Genomic DNA, 12,324 nt, shown 5'->3' with positions numbered 1-12,324 from the left:
ATAGAACAGTCTTTTGGACTCTGTGGGAGAGGGCGAGGACGGGATGATTTGGGAGAATGACGTTGAAACATGTATATTATCATATGTGAAATGCATCGCCAGTCCAGGTTCGATGCATGATACAGGATGCTTGGGGCTGGTGCCCTGGGATGACCCAGAGGGATGGTATGGGGAGGGAGGTGGGAGGGGGGTTCAGGATGGGGAACACATGTACACCCGTGGCTGATTCGTGTCAATGTATGGCAAAACCGCTACAATATTGTAAAGCAATTAGCCTCCAATTAAAATGAATAAATTTACAAAAACATATTTAGATATATTTAAATCATTATTTTAATTCTTTAGGAAAATTACGCTCTGTTTAACTATGGCTTTGAAAGAGAAGGTACAGTTGACAAACCTTGAAACAAAGGTGGGTGGAGAGAAGTGTAGCTAAGAAAGAGTTTCTATGGTAAATTAAACAAACAAAAAAACCAGGTTTAACCATGTTGCTAAAGGTTGCAGAGGTAAGCAGCAAAAGAACTGTACTGAAAGGAAAGGAACTATACTGGGAGGAACAAAAGTTGAAGGAGCCTAATCTTCACCAACTGTGGCAGAAGTTCAGTGGAACACACGTAAGAGAGATCAATTAAAAATTTGCCACGTAAGAGCAGTTTCCCCTGGAAGCAGGGCTGGGGTAGATCATAGCTTCATTATTTGATTCTTTTAACCATATGTATGTGTATATGATCCTGATTTAGATTTTTTAGAAACTAATGACTATGCAAACACTTCTGGGAGTGGATTTTTAAAGGTAATAGTCCCCCTTGTTGTTTATTACTTATACTTATATTTCTTGTTCAACTAATACAGGGATGATCTTCTCTTCATTCCTTAGAAGATGATCCATGTGCACGATCAGGTGCTGGTCTTAGGGACCTCACAATCTCCAAGGAAACATTATACATTTTAGTGATAGTAACTGTGCATTTGGGATTCAGAGCAAGGAAGCAAGCATGCTTCCTCTGGAGCATTGATCAAGACTTGTAATGGGAAAAGAGATATTTGAGGAGCAGGTTTCCTACAGGTGAGTAAATAAATCTCATAAAATTTTCAGAGTCAAGGTTGGACTGGAGTTCAGTTCTTAATTCAGATACAGCTGAGGCAAAAAGAGAGATAAACAAAATTAAATATTAAAAAGTCACCTTAGATTTCTATGGTGTTAAAGATGGACTTTCCAAAAATTTTTATAGAAAACAAAATGTTGAAAAGATGTCCCTCTCTCTCTCTCTCACAAATAGCTCTCCTCACATATTACAAAACCTCCCAATTCCATCTCCTATATCCACTATCCTTCAATCTGAGAGGAACAATCAGGATCTCCACTTCCAGTCAACCTTAAATCACATTCTGAATACTTAAATTTAAAATTAATTAGAATTTTATTGTTAGCATTTTTAATAGTCAAATGTTAAAGTTTTGACACTATAATGCAGGAATAATAATATCTTCATTTGCTCATTGCTCAATTTCCTCTGCAATCTTTATCTTTATTTGTGATGCTAAGTAGATTCTCATTTTCAAGGAGCATATTTAATATTTGATCAACTTTTGTGCAAAATGAAATAGAAATTTTTAAGAACAATTTTTAGTAGCATTTTCTATGAGAGATTTCTACCTATGTTTCATAACTTAGGCAAAATATTTTTAAAAATCATTCTTCTTCCATTATAAAAAATTACATTATACACACCCCTAATACTTTAAATTTATAGTAACATAATGAAGTAACACTATGACACTATCACTATTCCTTCAATGTTTTGTCAGTTTGAAGATTGGGAAATTCTTATTCTCTTAGCATCTTTTTTCTCCTTTCTTCTTCTCTACTATTTCTTTTTCTTTTTGTCTCTTTCCCAGTGAAAACTGTCATGCCACTCATGAGATTTATCCAATGGATTGAAGCCAGTGCAATCTAGTACAAAAAAAAAAAATGTTAGATGAGAGGGCAGAAGACCTAAATGCTATGCCTGGTCTTGCACTGTGTAAAAATGGGCGAATTATGTAATCATCATTGACTTCTGTTTTTTCTTCCATATAATAAAAGACTTAGCCTGAATGGCTCCATTATAGTCTTTTCTTCTCTAAAATTCTTTCTCTGGGTCTTAACCATCAAAGACCAAATCCTCACAATTTTGACCCCACATAAACAGAAAAACATCTATTTCTACCATATTGACTATGCCAAAGCCTTTGACTGTGTGGATCACAAGAAACCGTGGAAAATTCTGAAAGAGATGGGAATACCAGACCTCCTGACCTGCCTCTTGAGAAACCTACATGCAGGTCAGGAAGCAAAAGTTAGAACCGGACATGGAACAACAGACTGGTTCCAAATAGGAAAAAGAATATGTCAAGGCTGTATACTGTCACCCTGCGTATTTAACTTATATGCAGAGTACATCATGAGAAACTCTGGGCTGAAAGAAGCACAAGCTGGAATCAAGATTGCCGGGAGAAATATCAATAACCTCAGATATGCAGATGACACCACCCTTATGGCAGAAAGCGAAGAGGAACTAAAAAGCCTCTTGGTGAAAGTGAAAGAGGAGAGTGAAAAAGTTGGCTTAAAGCTCAACATTCAGAAAACTAAGATCATGGCATCCGGTCCCATCACTTCATGGGAAATAGATGGGGAAACAGTGGAAACAGTGTCAGACTTTATTTTTCTGGGCTCCAAAATCACTGCAGATGGTGATTGCATCCATGAAATTAGAAGATGCTTACTCCTTGAAAAGAAAGTCATGACCAACCTAGATAGCATATTCAAAAGCAGAGACATTACTTTGCCAACAAAGGTCCGTCTAGTCAAGGCTATGGTTTTTCCAGTGGTCATGTATGGATCTGAGAGTTGGACTGTGAAGAAAGCTGAGTGCCAAAGAATTGATGCTTTTGAACTGTGATGTTGGAGAAGACTGCAAGGAGATCCAATCAGTCCCTTCTAAAGGAGATCAGCCCTGGGATTTCTTTGGAAGGAATGATGCTAAAGCTGAAACTCCAGTACTTTGGCCACCTCACGTGAAGAGTTGACTCATTGGAGGGACCCTGATGGTGGAAGGGATTGGGGGCAGGAGGAGAAGGGGATGACAGAGGATGAGATGGCTGGATGGCATCACTGACTCGATGGACTTGAGTGTGAGTGAACTCCAGGAGTTGGTGATGGACAGGGAGGCCTGGCGTGCTGCGATTCATGGGGTCGCAAAGAGTCAGACACGACTGAGTGATTGAACTGAACTGAAACATTTATATACTTATAATGGTAAGGCAGATTTGTCCTCCATGGCTTCCATGTGGGAACACATTAAATAAACATTTGTAGCTGGCTTCATCTTCAAATGTCACCTCTTGGATAGTCATGAATGAGGAATTGGGTTAAATGGCCTTGCAGTGCAGCCGATCTGTGTATGGTGGAAGAATCTTTTCTCCATATTTACAGTATATGTGCCAATATTTTGTGGCAAAGAATCTTGGATCTTCTGCCAGGTAATTTGGACAACATCTGCTGGAGTTGTTAAATTGCAGAAAATCGTCACATTTTCTCCCAATAAGGCTGTCTCATTATTTTTGTGCTTTATCCTATATGGATAATATGAAAATAAAACCCAGTATGAATCAAGAGAAATGTACTTTCATATTACCCTATACGTGCCTGCTCAGTCACTTCAGTCCTGTCCTACTCTTTGCAAAGCTATGGACTGGAGCCTGCCAGATTCCTCCATCCATGGGATTTTCCAGGCAAGAATACTGGAGTTGATTGCTATAACCTCCTCCAGGGGATCTTCCCAACCCTGAGGTCGAACCCACATCTCCTGCATTGCAGGCAGATTCTTTACCACCGAGCCACTGGGGAAGCCCTCATACTACCCTAGACTTACCCTTATCATAGCACTTATCTCTCTGTTTTATAATTATCTTTTTATTTCCCTGTCTTTCCCCATTAGAAAATGAACCCTCCTATCTTATTCACCATTGATAAATAGTTTCTGCTATATAATACCTAATCAACAAATATTTATCAAATTCAAAAGTTACAATATAAATTAACCTACTAAAATGAGTAATGGTAATTTCAATAAATTTCTGGAAGCTAGGTGTGACCTAGATAGGTGACAAACTACTCAGGGCCTCAGTCTTAGGGAAGATCATGATATTCCATAGGTTTCACCAGCAGAAATTCCACCAGGTTCTCATGATGAAGAGCCAAAAAAATCACCTCCTAATCTTTTGCAAGAAAAGAGGAAAGTCTCCATTTTAAGATAAGGCCAGTGCATTTTCCATAAAAAGACCTTCTGTCCAGGGGAAAAGACTTTACCAGAGGCCTAGCTCATGTGGTGGAAGGACAATGACTTAATTCCAGTTTCCTTTAGCTTCATGCAAAAACAATTCAAAAAAGAAAAAAGTCTTTATAACAAATGAGGTGGTTGTGATACTTGGGTGTCTAATTACTTTCCTAGGGATGCCATAAGAAACTATTACACACTTGATTGATTAAAACAATAGAATATTTTTACATCTAGAAGTTGTTGTTATTGTTATTTTTCAGTTGCTAAGTCATGTCCAACTCTCTGTGACCCCATGGACTGTGGGACAACAGGCTTCTGTGTTCTCCATTGTTTCCCATAGTTTGCTCAAATTCCTGTCCATTGAGTCAGTGACACTATCTAACCATCTCATTCTCTGTTTGCCCCTTCTTCTGCCTCCAATCTTTCCCAGCATCAGGATCTTTTTCAATAGTCGGCTCTTTGGGTCAGGTGACCAAAGTATTGGAGCTTCAGCTTCAGTATCAGTCCTTCCAAAGAACATTTGAAGTTGATTTCCTTTAGAATTGACTGATTTGATCTCTTCACAGTTCAAGCAACTCTCAAGAGTCTTCTCCAACACCACAGCTCAAAAGCATCAATTCTTAAGTGCTCAACCTTCTTTATGGGCCAACTCTCACAGCCATACATGACTACTGGATAAACCATAGCTTTGACTGTACAGACCCTTGTTAGCAAAGTGTTGTCTCTCCTTTTAGTATGCTGTCTAGGTTTGTTGTAGCTTTCCCTCTGAGGAGCAAGTGTCTTTTAACTTCATGGCTGAAGTCACCATCTACAGTGATTTTGGAGCCCAAGAAAAGAAAATCTATCACTGCTTCCACTTTCTCCCCTACTCATTTGAAACGACCCTGATGTTGGGAAAGATTGAAGGCCGGAGGAGAAGGGGACAACAGAGGATGAGATGGTTGGATGGCATCACTGACTCAATGGACATGAGTTTGAGTAAACTCTGGGAGTTGGTGCTAGACAGGGAGACCTGGCGTGCTACAGTCCATGGGGTCGCAAAGAGTCGGACACTATTGAGTGACTGAACTGAACTGAATCTGCTGTGAAGTGATGGAACCAGATGCCATGATTTTAGTTTGTTGAACATTGAGTCTTAAGCCAGCTTTTTCACTCTCCTCTTTTACCCTCATTAAAAGGCTCTTTAGTTCCTCTTCACTTGCTACCATTAGAGTGGTATCATCAGCATATCTTAGGTTGTTGATATTTCTCCCAGCAGTCTTGATTCTAGGTTGTGATTCATCCAAGCTAGCATTTCACATGACGTACTCTGCATATAAGTTAAATAAGCAGGGTGTACAGTATACACCCTTGTCATACTCTTTTCCCAATTTTGAATCAGTCTGTTTTTTCATGTCTCACTCTGTTATTTCTTGACCTGTATACAAGTTTCTCCTAAGTCAAGGTGACAGCAGTGTTGGTTCCTTCTCTCCAAGCTTCTAATGGTTTCCAGTAAATCTTGGCATTCCTTGATTTGTAGATGCATCACTGTAACATCTGCCTCCATCTTCATATGCTGTTCTACTCTGTCTCTGTTTGTCCTATTCTATTCTTTAAGGACATCAGTTTCTGGTATCCTTAACCCTAACCCAGGATGATTTCATCCTGAGATTCTTATTGCAAAGACCCTATTTCTAAGTAAGATCATGTCTAAGGTTCCAGGTAGATATAAATTTGGGAGTAAGGGGGTTGTTATTAACCTTTCAAAACATCAATATGCTAAAAAAATTAACAGACATCTAACTTTCACAAAATTGACTCAAATGGATTTACAGATCAGTAAAAAAATGCAGAGCTGTAAAACTTCTAGAAAAAATAAGAGGAAATCTAGGTAATCTTGGGATTGGTGATGAGCCATTAGATACAATACAAAAAGTATGATCCATGAATGAAAAAAAAAATGGAAGAGTTGGACATCATTAAAATTAAAAACTTTTGTTTTGTGAAAGACAATTTTTAAAGACTATAAGGACAAGCCACAGATTGGAAGAACATATTTGTAAAATATGTATGTAAGGTAGGACTTTTTTCTTAGTTCTTTCAGGCTGCTTTAACAAAATACCACATACTGGGTGGCTTATAAACAACTGAAATATATTTCTCACAGTTCTGAAAGTGGAAGTGCAAGATTAGGGTGCCAGCATGATTGGGTGAGGGCCTTTTGTGGTTTGTTGACTTCTCATTGTATTTTCTTATGGTGATGGGGCCAAATTCTTTGTGGATCTTTCTTTAGTGTGCTAATCCCATGCATCAGAGCTCTACCCTCATGATCTGAACACCTCCCAAAGTCCCCGTCTGCTCATACCATAACTTTTGGGAGTTAGGATTTTAATATATGAATTTGGAGGGGGTCATGAACATTTAGACCAAAGAAGACTTGTATCCAAAACATTTTTTTTTTAATGAGAAAACAGACAACTTAATTAAAAATTAGGCTAAAGTCTAAACAGACACCTCATTGAAGAAGATATATTGATACAAATGGTAAATGAGCACAGGAAAAAATGCACAAAATCTCTTGTAATCTGGAAACTGAAAATTAAAACAATAGTGAAATTCTACTACAGAATTATTGGAGTGGTTTAAAAAAATTACAGTACTAAATGCTGGTGAGAATGTGGCCAAAAACAGGAGCCCTCATTCATTGCTAATGATAATGTAAAATGGTGTAGTTACTTTGCATGACAGTTTCTTACAAAACTAAAGATATGCTTACCATATAATCCAACACTTGTGTTTCTAGGTATTCACCCAACTTCTTCTAAAACACATATCCACACAGAAATATGCATGAAAATGTTTATAATCTCCTTACTTGTAATCACAAAAAATTGAAAACAACCAAGACGCCTTTGGTAGGTAAATGTTTAAAAAAATGACATTTATACTACAATATTTTTCAGCCATAAAAAGAATTGAGCTACTAAACCACAAAAGGACATGGATAAACTTTTCAAAAACTTAGACAGTGTTTTAAAAAGCAGAGACATCACTTTGTTCACAAAGGTCCACATAGTCAAAGCTATGGTTTTTCCAGTAGTCATGTAGAGATGTGAGAGTTGGACCATAAAGCAGGCTGAGCATCAAAGAACTGATGCTTTCAAGCTGCGGTGCTGAAGGACCCTTGAGGGTCCTTTGGATAGGAAGGAGGTCAAACCAGTCAATCCTAAAGGAAATCAACCCTAAATATTCATTGGAAGGACTGATGCTAAAGCTGAAGCTCCAATACTTTGGCCACCTGATGTGAAGAGCAGACTCATTGGAAAAGACCCTGATGCTGGGAAAGATTGAGGGCAGGAGGAGAAGGGGGTGACAGATACTATATATATTTAACATGATATAATTAAAATGACATTTTACCTTTGTGATCTTCCTCCCCAGAATTCATAACCCATCTAATAATGAGAAAAACATCAGACAAATTTTGATTGAGGGTAATTCTATGAAATACTCAATCAACACACCTCAAGATAATCAAGACCATCAGAAACAAGTAAATTCTGAGAAGCTGCCAGGTGATAGAAGCCTAAGAAGAAACAAAAAAAAAATGTAATGTATGTTGGATGGGATACTTAAGCAGAAAAAGACTTTAAATAAAAACTAAGGAAATCTGAATAAACTGTAGATTTCAGTTATGAACCATGTATCAAATTTGATTTAATAATTATTACAAATGTACCATACTAATGCAAGTTGTTAATAGAGCAAACCTGGTAAGGGGTGTACATATATATACACACACACACATATATATATATATATATCTTCAATAATTAAATGTAAAATATAAACTTGAAAGTACTGTTTGCAATACCCTCCATAAATTAAAAAAAAAAATCCATAGGAATAAACAGATACATAAAGATACATAAAACTTCTTCACTGAAATCTACAAAACATATTTGAAAAATTAAAGTGGAAAGATATATTAGATTATAAATAGGAAAAAGCATAAAGATGCCAATACTTTCCAAGCTACTTTTTAGACTTTATACAAATCTGATATAACTTAAAGCAGTTTAAAAAAATTTTTAATTCTGGAAAATGACAAGTTGACTCTAAAAATGTCAAAGTAATAAACTGAAGACTTGCTATCCAGATATAAACTAAGTAATACAATGTGATACTGATTTAAGGATAAGCAAATAGATAAATATGATGAAATAAGTAAGAAATAGACCCAGACATATATAGTCATCTAATTGTTGTTGTTTAGTCACTAAATCATGTCTGGCTCTTTGCAAGCCCATGTTCTATAGCCCACCAGGCTCCTTTGTCCATGGTATTTCCCAGGCAAGAATCCTGGAATGGGTTGCCATTTCCGTCTCCAGGGAATCTTTCCAACTCAGAGATTACACACGCATTTCCTGTATTGTCAGGTGGATTCTTTACCATTGAACCACCAGGGAAACCCACAGTATCTGATATTTATGACAAATGAAACAGAGAGTACATAGAATTGGGGAAAAGATGATCTTTCCAATAAATGATGTGTAAATTGGACAACTCTTTGGAAAACTTATATATGAACCTCCATTGTAGACCAGAGGCAAAAAATCTATTCCAAATGCATTAAATATACGTGAAAGATAAAACAGAGCTTTAAAAATAAAGTGTTGTGAAGCACTTATTTGGCTAGAGTAGCCAGTGATTTCTTAGACAGGACACACATCATTATCTGATGTCTTATTCCATTCATAAGAATATAAAATGATAAAGAAATGAAAATTGACCCACTTAAAAAATACATTTTCAGAAGTAAAAAGGCAACCCACAGAGTGAAAGAAGATATTTACTATATATAAAACAAAAAACTTGTATTCTAATGTATGTATACTTCTACAAATCAGTAAGACAAAGTCAAGCAACTCAATAGAAAGTTGAAGGACTTCTGTGGCAATCCAGTAGTTAAGACTCTGCATTCCCACTGTAGGAGGCATGTGCTTGATTCCTGGTTGGGGAACTAAGATTCCATGTGGACTTGGCCAAAAAAATAATTATTATTATGCAAAATATTTGAGTATGCTCATCACAAGAGAGAATGTCTAAATGGCTGGTAAATATTTAAGATGTCTGGCTTCTTTACTCATCAAAAAAATGCAAACCAAACCCTGAACAACACCTGCACCAGAATAACTAACATGGAAGGTGGACAATATCATGTTTGGTAAGAGAGAGTTAATGACAGATAAAATGAATCCACGGTGTAAGCAGTTAAGACGGTGGCACTCTTAGGAGAGGACAGTGAAAGGGAGTGGGCAGGAGTAAGGCTTTGGGATGCTGTTAATGTTCTGTTCTTGATCTGTGCTGGATATATTGGTGTGATCACTATGAAAATGAATCAAATTATATCCTTACATTTATACACTTCCATGTATTTCTGTTTTACTGAAATGTGAAGGTTGAAAAAGAAAATCTTCATGTATTTTATTTACCTCAGGATATGTTCTCTGTTTTCATCTACTTCTCTTGATTTTTCATGTTCAAATTATGAACACATAATTTCAAAACTGTATTAGCCTGGAACTATGTACACAACATTGTAGAATATTTAAATACAGATAACGCATTTGTTGCATACACAGTATTTCATCAGTCAACAAAAGACTGTGATCATGTCCTACCTGGGTTACTTTCAAGAAGTGTAGTCTTGTAGCATTTACCTTCCTGCTTAGGATTTTCATCTGAAAAAATGGGCTTAATGGTACCTGACTCACAGGGCATTGTGAATATCAAAAGAGAACATATAGATACAACGCCAGTTATAAATAACCATAGATATTTTAGTTATTATGGGTGATGTAGTCCCTGCCCTCAAGGAAAGACAGAAAATACCAAAAGAAGTCAAAAGAGAAACATGCAAGTGTAACAAGCTAACTATCATTCATTCCGTAACACCCTATAATTGTGCTTAACACTCCCCTTCATTATTATTTTTTTACATACTGGTCACTAGATTCTGAATTATTTGGTGACAATCTTCTCCATTTTGCATTTTAGAAGCAGCAGTAAGTTAAGAAGAAGAAACCTGAACATAATGATTTCTTTACCTATCACACTTTTTGTCCTCAGCATGTCACCCCACATTCAACTTTTGATTAAACCATTTAGCTAAATTCAAATGATACTTCCCCCATGAAAAAATCCTTAACAAGAAGTTATCATGATATTGTTTAATTCTGCTGTTCCTTATAGAACATTAGTTATTGCCTTTACTATTAATCAAACTGACTTTAGATGGATTTGAGTTAAATATCTTTAGTAAAATTATTTTTCAATGACCAGAAAACAACAGGTCTTGAGTACTTATTACATCATTCATGTGTTTCAGGTATATCTCAGTTTGTAATGATAAGCAAACCCACCAAAAATCCCAACAGATTTGACTACACAAAAAAATGAAGAACTTCTTAACGACCAAGAAGAGCCTAAGAACAAATCAAACTTAAAAGGCAAGTGAGTTGCAAGTAATAATACAAAACCAACTAACTAATGTGCAAAGAATTCATTTGCTTCTAATAGGTTTCTGGCGCCCAGTTTGAGTTACTTGGGCTCACTTCAGAAGGAGTGCTTATTACATTTCTTTCATTTTCTGTTTACTAAGTCACCATTTCAAATACATTAAACTTAAACTGTTAGTTACCAACAATTTGGATAGCTACATGGTTAACATGCAGACCCAAAGATAATGTCCTCTTCATCTAACCTTATATAGGTAAAGAGACTACAGGCTGGCATTTATTTGTCATTGATTTTGAGCCAAGTGCATTTGAGAGAAAAAGTGAAAAGTGACCTGATCCTTGTACCCAGAGGGGAAGCATGAGGAGCTGGATAACAGGAATGGAGTGGAAAGCCCATGAAATTTGATGATAAAACCTTCACCAGCATTTGGAGTATTTCATTCCCTGAATTCTGAAACTAAAAGGAGCATTTCCTGCCAAAAATGTTACTCAATAACCACTTGCAATGAAAATTTGTTAAAATGTAATCTTGATTTTTGAACTTCCTTGTGTGACAATTCTATTCAATCTCCGGTCAGTGCATAAAATTTTACTTAACCATATCTGCCTGCTGTCCTGTTGCAGGATTTATATACAGGGTCTTAAAAGTTACCTGCTGACTTGCAAGAAAATTTAGTTAGCTCTTCTTTTGGGGGTGTTACTAACATTTCTCAGTCTTTATGTCCTGTTACTTAAGTATGCCATGCATATGTTTATCTACAATGAGATCAAGTGAAAAGACTGCTTTCCACAGAAGTATGGTAAATTTCTAAAAATCTTTCCTCTCAGCATCTAAATCCCTAATATCCACCTCCTCAAACAGCTGGAGTAGGAAAATTAAAAAATAACTTTCCTGTAAAATCATCAAGCAGTTTCAAAGTTAATACTATTTATGTATTAAAGTGAAAAAAAAACAGACACAAATCACTTTCATCTTCCTATAAACTCATTTCTCTATGTACAATTTTAAATGGAGGGAAAGCACTTCTCACCTGGTGCTTTGGTTTCCATTTTTCTCCTTTAATGTCTTCTTCTTGTTGGAATCCTGGAAAAAGCAGTTCACAGCATAGTTTAAGATGAATAGTTCGTTTGAAAGTGAGTTCCTTCTTCACGTCTGTTATTGCTGGTCTATTTAGTGTCTTTTGGACTCTTATGTTCTGTCTTATAAGTTACGGTTGGTGATCTTTACCCAGAGCCTCCTAGAATTACACTTAATTAGCCAAATGGACCAGGGTTAGGGAACTGAAACCAGGGCTACCTAATCCTTGTACCCAGAGGGGAAGCATGAGGAGCTGGATAATGGGGTGGAGTGGAATGGGCTAGGACTTGGGGCAAGTACTGTAAGAAAAAGTACAGTTGGGCTTAGCTTCTCTGGAGTGGGATCATTAACCAGCCTCCAGTTACTACATACGTAGCCATACCTCCCCACTCCCATCCACGTGCACATAATAATGTATTCACAC

The 12,324-nt window shown here is 36.7% G+C and overlaps 1 long non-coding RNA gene across 5 annotated transcripts; it reads left to right on the top strand.

The window, feature by feature from the left end:
• Positions 1-488: 488 nt before the first annotated feature.
• Positions 489-11,363, top strand: LOC109572737 (uncharacterized). Of its 5 annotated transcripts, XR_011566232.1 has the most exons (6): positions 514-614; positions 853-1,066; positions 7,105-7,216; positions 7,743-7,915; positions 10,693-10,813; positions 11,077-11,363. It is a non-coding gene; the product is annotated as an uncharacterized lncRNA (long non-coding RNA). The 5 variants fall into 5 exon arrangements; XR_011566228.1 differs by lacking the exon at positions 7,105-7,216 and having other exon boundaries at positions 489-614; positions 7,743-7,910; XR_011566227.1 differs by lacking the exon at positions 7,105-7,216 and having other exon boundaries at positions 489-614.
• Positions 11,364-12,324: the final 961 nt, after the last annotated feature.

Source organism: Bos indicus, chromosome 1, assembly GCF_029378745.1.
Source record: "Bos indicus isolate NIAB-ARS_2022 breed Sahiwal x Tharparkar chromosome 1, NIAB-ARS_B.indTharparkar_mat_pri_1.0, whole genome shotgun sequence".
NCBI lineage: Eukaryota > Metazoa > Chordata > Mammalia > Artiodactyla > Bovidae > Bos > Bos indicus.
This window is presented reverse-complemented; position numbering and strand designations above follow the sequence as displayed.